The following is a 12,410-nucleotide window of genomic DNA, read 5'->3' on the forward strand; positions in this document are numbered from 1 at the left end:
TTGTTGTTGGATTCCAGGGAGGAAGGTCAGGCCTGATTGCTGTTTTTTTTCTGGACAAGATGTATTCAAAAGCACAAAGCAGGATTCTGTGAAATAGGATTGCCTGTGCTAGCTTCTCTGGCAGTGCTTGGCCCTTATTTCAGCCTGCATTGTTGCTCAGATGCAAGAGACAGAATTTGTGCTGTGGAGAGCACAGAGGAGGTGGAGCACTGTGCTGATGTGTGGCTGTGCTCTCTGGGAGGAGAGTGCTTGATGATGTTCTGGCTGCACAGTTCCCAGAACAGCCAGCAAACTAACATGGGGCCATAAATCCCACTGGGATCTGCCAAATTATCTGTTCTGGCACACAATGCCGTGGGTTGACCGATCAATGTTTGCCTTAAAGGGATGCTTTTGGAGGGCTAATTTGAGCTTTTCTCTTTAGATGGTTACAAACATAAATGCCCTTTCCAAACTATCTTTTCCCCTTGCTCTTAGCTGTCCACTCGCTCCCTTGTTGGTTCTGGCTGGAGCTCCATCATATAATGGTTACTTGGGAAGACAAAAGGCTCAAATGTCCACCCCTTCCTCCTTCTTCCCCCAGGTTTTTCCACTTCCCATGAGGCTGGATAGTCTCTGGAGCATCCCTGGGCTCACTGGGGCCAGCTGTGCTGGCTGTGTCCCCTGGGCACCCCCCAGCCCCCCTGGGCACCCCCAGCCCCCCTGGACACCCCCAGCCCCCCTGGACACCCCCAGCCTTGGCTCTGTGAGCACTGCTCAGGGACACCAAAACCATCCTTGAGTTACAGACACTTCCCAGCACAAACCCAAAGCACAGCCCTGCACCAGCTGCCAGAGAAAATTAACTCTATCCCAGCCGAAGGCAGCGCAGCACGTGCTCAGCAGTTCTATAATGTGACACTCTCTGGGGGCAGTTCATAGCAAACAGCAGCTTGATCTTTATTGCTACACTGGACAAGAATAAAAAATGTCTGGTTTTATTGCAAATTTCTCTTGTAGTCCCTCTGCATTTGTTTAAGCTGTCACCCCCCGAGGCAGCTGATGCTCCAGCAGAGGTGAGGTGGGAGCTGGGCTGAAGGCAGGGTCTCCAGGAGCTGAGTTCCTTCAGGCCAGGTGGCTCCAGCCCTGTGCTGAGGGACAGAAAGGGATCAGAACAAACCAGAGATCAGATAGGAGCTGCATCTTCCTCCCATTAATAAAAGCAACAAACCAAGTTAATATGCAGTGAGTAACTAGGTGGTGATAAGGATTAGCTGAACCAGGTCCTATTTTAAATATATAACTCCAATTATATTGTAAAATCTTAAGAATGATCCTGAACTAATTAAACCATTTTTGATTCAGGCCGAAGAGTAGAGAATAATGACGTTTTAATAAAATCCATGTCAGTTTTAGGGAGTTAACATCACAAGGTAATGTAGGCTTTTGGGAATCTACTGTTGCCAGTAGAACAAGAATTACATTTCCAAGGGATTAACCTTGTTTATAATTGCCTGGCAGTAAGCAAAACCACTTTGGGCTTTTGACTGCCTGTCAGTAGCTGACACGGGTGACAGAAAACCTATTGACTCAAGGTCAGTGCTGGAATCAATAGAGCTCAGCAGGCCATTAGAAATGCACTTGTCTGCATCCTTCCACGTGGCTTTTGTACTCCTTTGCTGAAAACAGTGCTGTGTCCAAGTGGAGAGGTCTCAAAATTAGCTTCATTTTTTTGCCCCAGTGCCATCTTCTTTGCGTGGTACTGTTCATCTCTGGCAACAATAATTAAGGATGTTTTTAATTGCACAGGGTAGTTGGATATCAGGATTATTCACAGCTTGATTATGAGCAATTGTGGCATAAGAAACAGGGAATCTAAAATTGTGCAGTTCACAGCATGGTATGCTTCTGCATACTTCATGTTGTGAGTTCCAAATATATAAGCAATAACGTGTATTAGCAAATACTAAAATATTGTTTTGGGAAAATTGTTTATTAGTAGTAAATTGCTGAGCTTCACCTTTCAGGCCTAGATCAGCACAGCATTGATGTTGCCATGTGGAAATGCTTGGGAGGCTTTGGCTGCCAGGTCTCACTTTAATATCCTAGGTCCAGCATCTGGAAGGGGTTTGTTTGTTCTTGCCCTGAAAGGTCTGAGCCTTAGCAAATCTCCCACAGTTACAGTGCTTGTGTTGCAGGAATTCAGGAGCTGCTGCTCCTCAGAGGGATCAGGATGCTTTGACAGACAAGTGGATATGTGCTCCTTGTGGGTAAGCAAAGTGAACAGGAGAAACCAAACCCAACCAAACCAAAACTAAACAAACCAAACCAACCAATCCAACCCAACCCAACCAAACCAAGCAATCCAACCAAACCTCTCGAATTCAAACAAACCAATCCAATCATACCAATCCAGCCCAACCCAACCAAACCAACCCAACCCAACCAAACCAATCCAACTAAACCTAGAGAATTCAAACAAACCACTCCAATCATACCAATCCAACCAAACCAACCCAATCCAACCAAACCAACCCAACCCAACCAAACCAAGCAATCCAACCAAACCAATCCAATCCAACTAAACCTATCAAATTCAAACAAACCAATCCAATCATACCAATCCAACCAATCCAATCCAACCCAACCCAACCAAACCAAGCAATCCAACCAAACCAATCCAATCCAATCCAACTAAACCTATCGAATTCAAACAAACCAATCCAATCATACCAATCCAACCAAACCAACCCAATCCAACCAAACCAAACCAATCCAAATAAACCAAACCTATCCAAACAAACCAATCCAACCACACTAAATCAATCCAACCAAACCAACCAATCCAACTAAACCGAACCAATCCAAACAAACCAAACCAACCAAACCAAACCAGCTCACATCGCCTGTAAACATGTCTGGGGGGGAGTGGTGACCCCACGGAGAGTCAGAGCCTTTGCAAATAGCTCCTCTCTACCACTTGGGATTTTATGGTTTCACAATGAAGAAAGCACAGTTGACGACAGTATTTGACTTGGAAATCTGACTGTGCTTCTGAAGTGCCTAAATCTCATTATTTACATAATGTGTGAGCCTGGGCTTGACTCCTGTACTGAGGAGGGATGGGTTGAACAGGGTCTCAGTCTAGTTCAGCAGGAGAAGATTTAAATCCAACCCTTGATTAACACAACTGAGGTATAACTGTAGCCACATTCTGGAGCACACTGTTGGCAATATTGTACATCTCTAAAAGCAAATCTCAGTATTTTCCTCACTTCCCAAAATTTCATTGGGAGTTGCAGATTTGGCTGACCCTGACTAATATCTGCAATATTTTTCACTATATCCAAATACCAAATGATGAACTCTACTGAAAGGCAGGGACAAAGCTTAACAATTTCGAAAGGTAATTATTTCAGAATCATTACCAAATTTAATTCTTGCAAGTGTTTTTATGCTTGTAACACGTGTGCTACATCAATAATTCATCTTATTTAAAGTAGAAAGAAATTCTGGTCTGTATTCAACCTCATGAATGTTGTTGAGCTATTCCTGTTGCAAATTGCCTTACAGAAAGGGCATCAAATAAAGCAAGCACAGGCTCCTATGGCTGGCGTGATGCACTGCAGGATCCTGTTACAGCTGCTCTTTGTAATTCTAGGAGGCGGAAAACAAAATTTGACACTGAAAAATAACAATTTTAAGTAAATCATGTAGGAGAAACGTACATTTATGTCCAAGAAATGGCAAGACGTTGCCAGAACAATGCAGCTCCATTATGAATCTTTAATGATTCTGAAAGTCATAATGGTCTGTCACTAATGCCCATTAATGATCTCTCTATACCACGAGTATGGGCTTGATGTTTCTGGCCAGTACCTTAGAGAATACTTTAAATGTGCCTTAAACTTTCTCTGATCTACTGCCCGTGTGTCTGCTCCAAATGTAGACTGCAATTGCCTGGGCAGGAGCAGCTTGTGAGGCAGCATGGCTTTGGGGATAAGAAAGTCTTACTCAGGTAAGATGTATTTAAGCACATTTTTTTTTACAGGGAAAAATGAGAAGGTATTTCCTGGCAACTAATCCTCTGTAGAAGTTATAAACTATATAAAGAAATCAGATGTTAATATTTCTTTAATACTAAGAATGTGGTTGTTCTTTGACTTCATGAATTTTATTTAGTAACTCTAAAAAATGTCATTTAAGAAGGAAAAGCCAGGTGCTAGTGTTCATTCCTGCTGATTGGGACTGTAAATAGACTGAATATGCTGCTGAACTGGCAAATTTGTCCTGATTGAATATGTGTTTCACATGTCAAACAGGTTGATTTTATGGCCTTTTAAACATCTGTGCCATGTATTTAGTTAATTGTGTACCCAGGCTTTTGTCAGGTATAAAGATTGATTTAGAGAAAAAACAAATTATTCAATTTCTTTTCTGATTGCCTTTCATCAGAGTACTGTGCTTAACCTTAACTGAAGACAATCTTGTCATGGTGTTAATAATGTAAAAACCTTTTCTATACAAAACCACCTTAAGTTCTCTATTCTTTTGTCCATGTTTTAGCTGAAGGCTTATGATGGTGTGATTTAGTTTTCTTCAATAAGGAAAAAGTGTGTTCTCTGCATGGGGTACATTTAATGATCAGTGTACTGTAGCAACCAACGCCCTGTGGCGTTGGAGAAGAGCAGAGCAAATCCAAGGACTTTTGGAAAGTACCCCAGTACCAAACAATGATCTGGTCAGCAGCAAGTACGAGACATTCAGCATTGACTGTGAGCCTTGGACATGAGCTGGGCTGTGTGTCATTCTGCATTAGAAATAACAAGCTTAATGATCAACTTTTATGCCACTGCGTGGGGCATCCATTTTTCCTTTTCTCTTTAAAATTAATCGAGTAAATCTGAGTACAGTAAAGAGTGCAGTGCCAGGAATGCACTCTGTGGTGGTTTGGCATTTACCAAATACGATCACCAGGAATATTACCAGTGCTATGGACTGCTGAATGCCTTTCTGTGCTGCAGGAGCTGTGAGTTCTGTACCTGGGGCTGGTAGGGATGAATGGGGCTGAAGCAGTCGGGAGTTTTTGCTGTGGGGTGGGTTGTGGGGTGTCTGTTGTATAGCCCCAATGTGCAGCTGGTACAGACTGGGGTGTGGGGATGTCACTGTGCTGTGGGGATGTGTCCCTGCTGTGGGGATGTCACTGTGCTCTGGGGATGTCACTGTGCTGTGGGGATGTCACTGTGCTCTGGGGATGTCACTGTGCTCTGGGGATGTGTCCCTGCTGTAGAGACCCGGCTGTCGCGCTGCTCGGGGCCGCAGGGGGCGGGATGGGGATGCAGGATGCGGGATCCGGGGTGCGGGATCCGGGGTGCGGGATCCGGGGTGCGGGATCCGGGGTGCGGGCTGGGCACCGAGCCGCCGCCCCGACCGAGCAGCACCACGGACAGCGCCGGGCTCCGGCCAGCAGAGCTGCTCGGGGGCGACCTGGACGCGACCCTGTGCCCCGGGATGATCCTGGGGTGCCCTGTGCTGATGTTCTGGGGTGCCCCGGGATGCCCTGTGCTGATGTTCTGGGGTGCCCCGGGATGCCCTGTGCTGATGTTCTGGGGTGCCCTGGGATGTCCCGGGATGCCCTGTGCTGATGTTCTGGGGTGCCCCGGGATGCCCTGTGCTGATGTTCTGGGGTGCCCTGGGATGTCCCGGGATGCCCTGTGCTGATGTTCTGGGGTGCCCTGGGATGTCCCGGGATGCCCTGTGCTGATGTCCCGGGTGCCCCGGGGTGCCGTGCCGGGGCAGGCGGTGGCCCCGGTCGGTGTCCCCGGTGTCCCTCGCTCCCTCGCAGCCCGTGCCGGATCCCGGAGCCCCGCAGCTGCAGAGGGCGAGCTCCGGCTCCGAGCCCTGAATCCAGCCGGGCCGGGGCAGCTCCAGCTGTGTCCCGGCTCTCCCAGCGCTGCCCTGTCACCTCAGCCAAAATCCGCTGGTGTTTGCTGCGGTTACACATCGGCACTGACAGACCCCAAACTGCAGAAAGTGTAAACCCTGCCGGGCACTTACCGGCACTGACTGCAGGTGTCCCTCTTGCTTCTCATTTCCCTCATTTTATTCCTTTCCACCACTTTCAGTCCTGGAAATCTGTTCCATTGGTTTGGTTTGTAACTGTTTACAAATTCAGGTTTTACTGTCTCCTTCCTGTACAGGAAACTCTACATCTTTCTGAAAGCTTCCTGAGAAGACTGTACATCAGAAAATTTTAAGTATGCTAAAATGTACGGCAATAGTGGTTTAAAAATATAGTCACTGAATAAGATGTTTCATATTTCGCAGAGTTGGGGAAAAAAAGAAAGGACTGAGGGAGGTGAAAGTTTCTCACATCATTGACAGCTCCCCTTTGATTCCCTACTGTTTGTGCCTCTCAGCCTTTTTGTGACATTTTGGGTTTGCTCATATTTGTGAGTCAAGAAGGAAAAAAGCAGACAAATAAATGCCTGTGTTTACATTTGCATCTCTGCCCAGAGAACTTAAGAGTCCAGAGGGCTTATTTCTGTGCCTGGTAATCTAAGTCTGCTCCTTGTGCCTTCCCAGCACAAGCTCCCAAGCCATGCAATGTTGTATTGTAGATAAAGCTAAACTAAGTTTATTTGTGTGTAAACAAGGTTAATATGACCTCAGATGAGAGGAGATAGTGATGGGCTTTGTGGCTACTTCTCATCAGAAACATGTTTAGTTTTTAATGAAACAAGGAAAGCAGGTCTGGTAGGAAGAGGCGGAGAATGAGAGTGATAACCAAGGGCTGGGGGCTGCAGGGAGAGGACAGAAATCCTGATTTACCATCACCTGTGTGACTGTGTCTGTGCTGTGAATGCAGCTCAGAACCACTCAGCTGCGTGACTGGGGTGCTGCAAAGGCCATAATGTGGGCTGGGAGTTGGATTAGCATCATGCTGTTACTTTTGTGTCTGCTTGTGCCCCTCAGGCTCCTTTCGTGGTGGCTTTGGGCAGAAATGTGCCATGGTGGGACAGTAACCCAGCCTGTGCAAGCAAATGTGGCCCTGCTGTAGCTCAGCTGGACCTAAGCAAGGAATAACAGAGCTGAGCTTGGGCAGCTTCCTGTCTCTGATTTCTGAGCAGTGTTTCTCTGTATAGCAACAGAACCTTTTTGAGCTTTCTGATGAGGTCTGATTCCCCAGAAATGTTCCCAGCTGCTAATGCCAACATTGAGAGCAGCAGCAGATGTTCTGCCATTAGCTTCCTTCTCTGAATTGACTTCTCTGAATTTCTTCTAATTTGCTTATGTGAAATTTGCATACACATTTTTTCTAGTCTCCAGACCTATTTAAATCCCACAGAGCAGATGCTGGCTTGTGGTTCATGTTCCTGTTTTCTGGCCAATATTTTTCACGGTGTTGCTTGTGAAAACAGTGCATCTAGCCTGTGGCAATGAATTCTCTTCTGGTTACTCATGATGCACTGTACTTTTCAGTCCAAAATCCCTGTGTGATTTGTAGATGTCACCTTTGTTCTGCTCTTGCCAGCAGCAGCTCCTGTCATGAGGCTAATTTCTGCAGGGCTAGTTGGGTGTGGGAAGTGTGACTGAGCCACTGCCTGGGCTGGATTTATCTTCCCATGTGTGAGTGAGCACTGCCAGAAGCAAAACCCTGGGCTGTGCTGACCTTCATTAAGTGATTACTTAATTTTGGTGGTGGTGAGTATTACTTATCATAATGATGCATGAGGTACAGTCTGAATCACTCTGCAACAGGTTCAGTAAAGCAGAGCTGATGTTTTCCTTCAGATCACTGGGAAAATAATGGTGTTCTTTGCATGGGAATGAATTGCCATCTGGAGCTGCCTTTCTCTCTTCTTTCTGGAGTATTCAGCCCAGACACCTAGTCAGATGATCTTAGATAAACCTCTTTACATCACTTCAGTCAGTGTTACACCTGTCTTGTTACACCTCTGTTCAGACCATGATTGTTCCATGGTGAACTGAGACACGATGGAAGCTCAGGCTCGTGGCTCCTTTTCTAATCCTCAAGGATGTTCCTTCCTTCTGCTTACAGAGGCTGACAGCATTTTGTCTGGGTAAACTGGTTCCAGTTCCATGCCAGTGAGTGAGCCAGGCTCCGCTTCCACATCTCCAGAAGCATCATTGACCAGTGCAGGGTCTGTCTCCAGTTCCTGGAGAGCTCTGCTTCCATCCAAGACATATCCAGCACTTCTTCCTCAGAGTCCCTTTCATTTGTAACCTGCTCTGCTCACCTTCTCACTCGTCTGTGTGAATGTGGTGCCATGATCTTGGCATTTGGGTGGAAGTCACAGAAAACCAGTGCCAGGCTCTTCTGACCCCAGTCCAGGTAAACAGTTTTCATCATTAGGAACCAGCTGAGTCTCAGCTCATTAACACAGCAATGGGAATTGCCAGGCTTGCACAGGATCACAGTGGCCTGCGCTCTGTGGCTGTGTGAAGCCAAGCAGTGGGGCAGAAGTTCGTTCTGAGCAGAGCAGGGCTGTGAGAAACTGGTGAGATGCTGGGGTGTGGAAGGAGGAGAATTCTCAGAGGCTCCAACTCACTGGAGACCCTCTGAGTCTTTTTTTATCGAGCTGTTGACAAAGGATGAGCCATCAGATCTGTGAAAAGGTGGGAAAAGATCTTATTTGAGTGATGTGGCAATTTCCAGACAACTTGCCTTGGCTCTGTGAAGGACTATTTACAGTGTGTTGTCATGTGTGAAGTGGCCTTATGTGAAGTTTGACAGTGGCATCCAGCCCACACTTGTGGTGTATCCCATGCTGAGATGTAAATATTTCAGGGCCCAAAAGCTGTCATTTGCACTGATGTTTCCCAGAGCCATTGTGCTGGGAGGTGAGCAAGCAGATCCTTCTGTGCCTGCTGAGGTGGGAGTGCTGCTTGGCTGTGTGGTGGGCACAGGAGTCACTTGGTCACTGCTGGAGTTCCTGGCTCAGCTCAGGCCCCCCAGGCACTGGGATAACACATTCCAGTTTTGGGAGGCCACAGAGCTGTGGGAGCTGCTCTCCTGTGTTTGTTCTGTGACCTTTCCCAGTTGATTGGCACTGATCTTTTGTGTGCTGCACAGACGAGCTTTTTTGCTTGACATTTTGGGATGACTGAATATGAATTAACCTAGGCAAAATTATTTCTATTTTTCTGTCTTCAAACAATGCCCTCCTTTTCCAAAAATGGCTGCACTACCAGGTCAGATCAAATCCAGTTTTTACTGATACAGTGCTGGAAAGAAATTGGAATTCACAGCTGGGAAAAAGCAGAACTAGGTTTTCTCTCATTAGTATTTTCTGTGAGAATCTGAAACTGGCGTTCTTTATATGAGGTGTCTTGGCCATCCTGAGCATTTAGCAGGTCATGTAAGTCATGAAGATCCAAATTCTTGCCAGTCAGATCTTTCCCTGGCAAACTTGAGTAGATCTTAGAAGAGAATGGGCTTAGACTATGAGAACCTTTTGTGATGCATCTGCTACACAATTATTTTTAAGTATCTCAGGTGTTGAAGTCAGGGATGTGTTTCTGTGCTTTGCTGGATGGGTGCCAGTTTTGGCACATCCAGTGCTGTGCCCCAGTTGTACTGGGGTCTCTTCTGGTGCTGGGATTCGTGAGTCTGTACCCTGAGAAGATAAAAATGAACGAATCACCTCCTCCTCTGAGGAAGAAGTGAGCTTTTAGGTAAAGTGGGTCTAGGTGCCATGTCTACACTAGTGTCACAGGCACCTATTTTGGCTTTTTTCCTGTTTCTGAGCAAGGCTTCCCAGTGAACTTCTGCAAAAAACCGTGGTACAGACGCACACACACTGAGGAACATCCACATCACTATTTACAAGTGTTCTTATGCTCTCAACATAAAAATACTTCTGTTTGCAGCTGCTTATTGTAGCCATTCTTTGCTGTTAATTTTCAGGTAGCCCAGTCAATCTGTTTCTAAAATATCCTCAAGTTTGAGCTCTTGGGCTGGAGCTGCTTGGAAGCTCAGCTTCCACTAACACCTCTTTTTATCTTGGCCTCAGGACAAAGCGCAGCTGACTGCTGTTTGACCCTGGCTGGTAACACCCAAGCTCTGGGGTGGAGAGGGGCCAGCAGAGCGTGCTGATGGCTGAGCAGAGCCCCCAGCCCTGCTGTGCTGCAGCCTGTGTCCAGCCTGGGGCTGGCTGCCGAGGAAAGGCTGAGTCATTTCCATGGGATATTTCACAGAGCAGTTCAGTGATTCGGGGCTGGGCTCTGAGCAGCTCTGCTTCCTGGTGAATAGTAATTCTGTTTACTTAGGAGAGCAAAAAAGCACCAGAGCCTCAGTGCTGCTGTGTCATCCCTGACTGGAGAAAGTCTTGTTTATCTCAATCTGAAAAGAGAGATGAGATTCTGGTGGTGCTTTTCAGAAAATAATGCTCTACTTTTGGAGAGTGTAGGCAGTGGAAATAGTCCATAGGTTTGATGTTTGGAGCTCTTTTTTCCCTACTTTTTCTGTAACAGCAAGAAAAAAGAGCCTCAGGGGGGACTTCTGATGCCCAATGCCAGGCTGGTTTGTTTTTTGTTTTTTTTTTTCGTCGTCACACCAAAGCAGTTTCAAGCTTCTAACTGTGGAGGAGTGGTTTGGGGTTTCAGATGGACTGAGTGAGGCTTGGAGCTGGCTTGGGATTTTTTTGCTTCTGGTCTGATTTGGATGCAGCATTCGTTTTGCCCAAACACTTAGTTTATATAGGGTCTGCTATAAATCTTTTACTACTTGTACAGGGGAACAGGAAATGACTGAGAATGCAGTTTGGTCCAAGGATGGGATATTTTGACTCAAGGTGCTGGAAGTCAGTTCTACTTTATGTCATGAGAATTGCAGGTGCTTCCCAGGGCTCAGAGCAGCGTGGGTACCCTGGAGGGTCACACCTGGGCTCGTGCTCAGTGAGGAGCACTGGGGGAAAGGATTCCTCTGCTCAGGTCTGCCCTGACCACAGACGTGCTGCACGATGGGGTCTGTCTGTCCTTGCAGCTGCTCCCATGGCAGTCAGCTCTGTACTGCCTTGGTGTTTTTCACCTGGTCTCAGTTTTTGTTGTGCTCAGCATGAGACGGGACCTACTGTAAATCGTCTGTGCTCGGAATAGGTTCAAACTCAGAGCAGACAGCAGTGGCCTGGGACCTGCCACAGCACAGATGATTCAGGGAGGATGAATGGAAAAACAGAACTTTGGCACTTTCCTCTCATTCCCTGAAAGAGCCAGCCCTGCCTGAACTTCGGGCCAGTGATGGGGGTTTGATGTCTCTGTGCAGGAGCCAGGCAGGGGCTGCCTGCTCTGTGCTGCTGGAAACTTGCCCTGCCTCGCTCCAAGAGCCACTCCTGCCTTGGCTACCAAATTGCAGGCTCTGCTTCTCCCCAGTCCAGGCAATCTGAAGGTTCTAGCATATTTTAGTGATCCGAATCGTGGAAACAATCATCAGCAAACACTCAACAGATGACTGGGAGGGAAAACTATAAATCAAAGGTGGGTGAGATCTTTGCTTCAAAGCAGTGGCACTGCTTGTGGTCAGATGGCAGCTCCAGGGAGATGGTGGCACTGTGCCTGATAAGTCTGTCCCATGCTGATTTCTCTTGGATTGAAATGGTACTGGCAGGTAACCCCTTAGTTTTAATGGGCCCCACTGCAGTAACCACAAACAAAGAGACAATGTGTGTTCAAGGAATGTCTGGTTGTCTATGTTCAAAAGTCACTTGGAATGTAATTTTATTTTATTTTACCTTTTTAGCGTGGTGGGGAGTGAACAGCTCTTGCTTTTCAAAGGAAATAAAGCTGTTCCTTGAGATTTTTCTATCTGGAACACTGAAGTAGTCCAGAGGCTAGTCCTAAACCAAAGATGTTTTCCCAACAAGATCTTCATTTTCATGTGCCATTTATAGTAAATGAAGACATGTTTGTAGGAGTGCTGATAGATGAAGAGGTTGCTCATGCAAAAAAACTGTTTTTTGAAACTTAAATCTGATTATGCATATATGCTATTTTTGTTCCTCGCTTTAGTTATCTGTCAAGGAACATTTGTGCAAATGAATTTTCATTATGGATTTCAAGCATGCAGGCTGGAATGCTGGCAGAAAGATATCCCAAGTACTGCTTTTATATACTGCTTTTCCCTGGGATTTTCAAGGTTAGCTGAATTCTGAGTTCTGGTTAGTCTCTGTGAAAATGCAATGTCTTGTGACCTTGTGGGACCGATCACAATGAGGCAGCTTCACTTTGATCTGAAGATCAAACACTGCTTTCCAAATTGGGAATATTTATAAAGTAATGGGTGAGTCTCAGGAAAAAAAACAAGTCTCACTCATGACTGTACTGGATGGCAAAATCCATAGTATGTTACCGGTGAGCTGAGTGGGATGAGTTATTGCTAATAATACCCAAGTGGCTGTCTCCTGTGCTGG

Source organism: Cinclus cinclus, chromosome 15, assembly GCF_963662255.1.
Source record: "Cinclus cinclus chromosome 15, bCinCin1.1, whole genome shotgun sequence".
Lineage (NCBI taxonomy): Eukaryota > Metazoa > Chordata > Aves > Passeriformes > Cinclidae > Cinclus > Cinclus cinclus.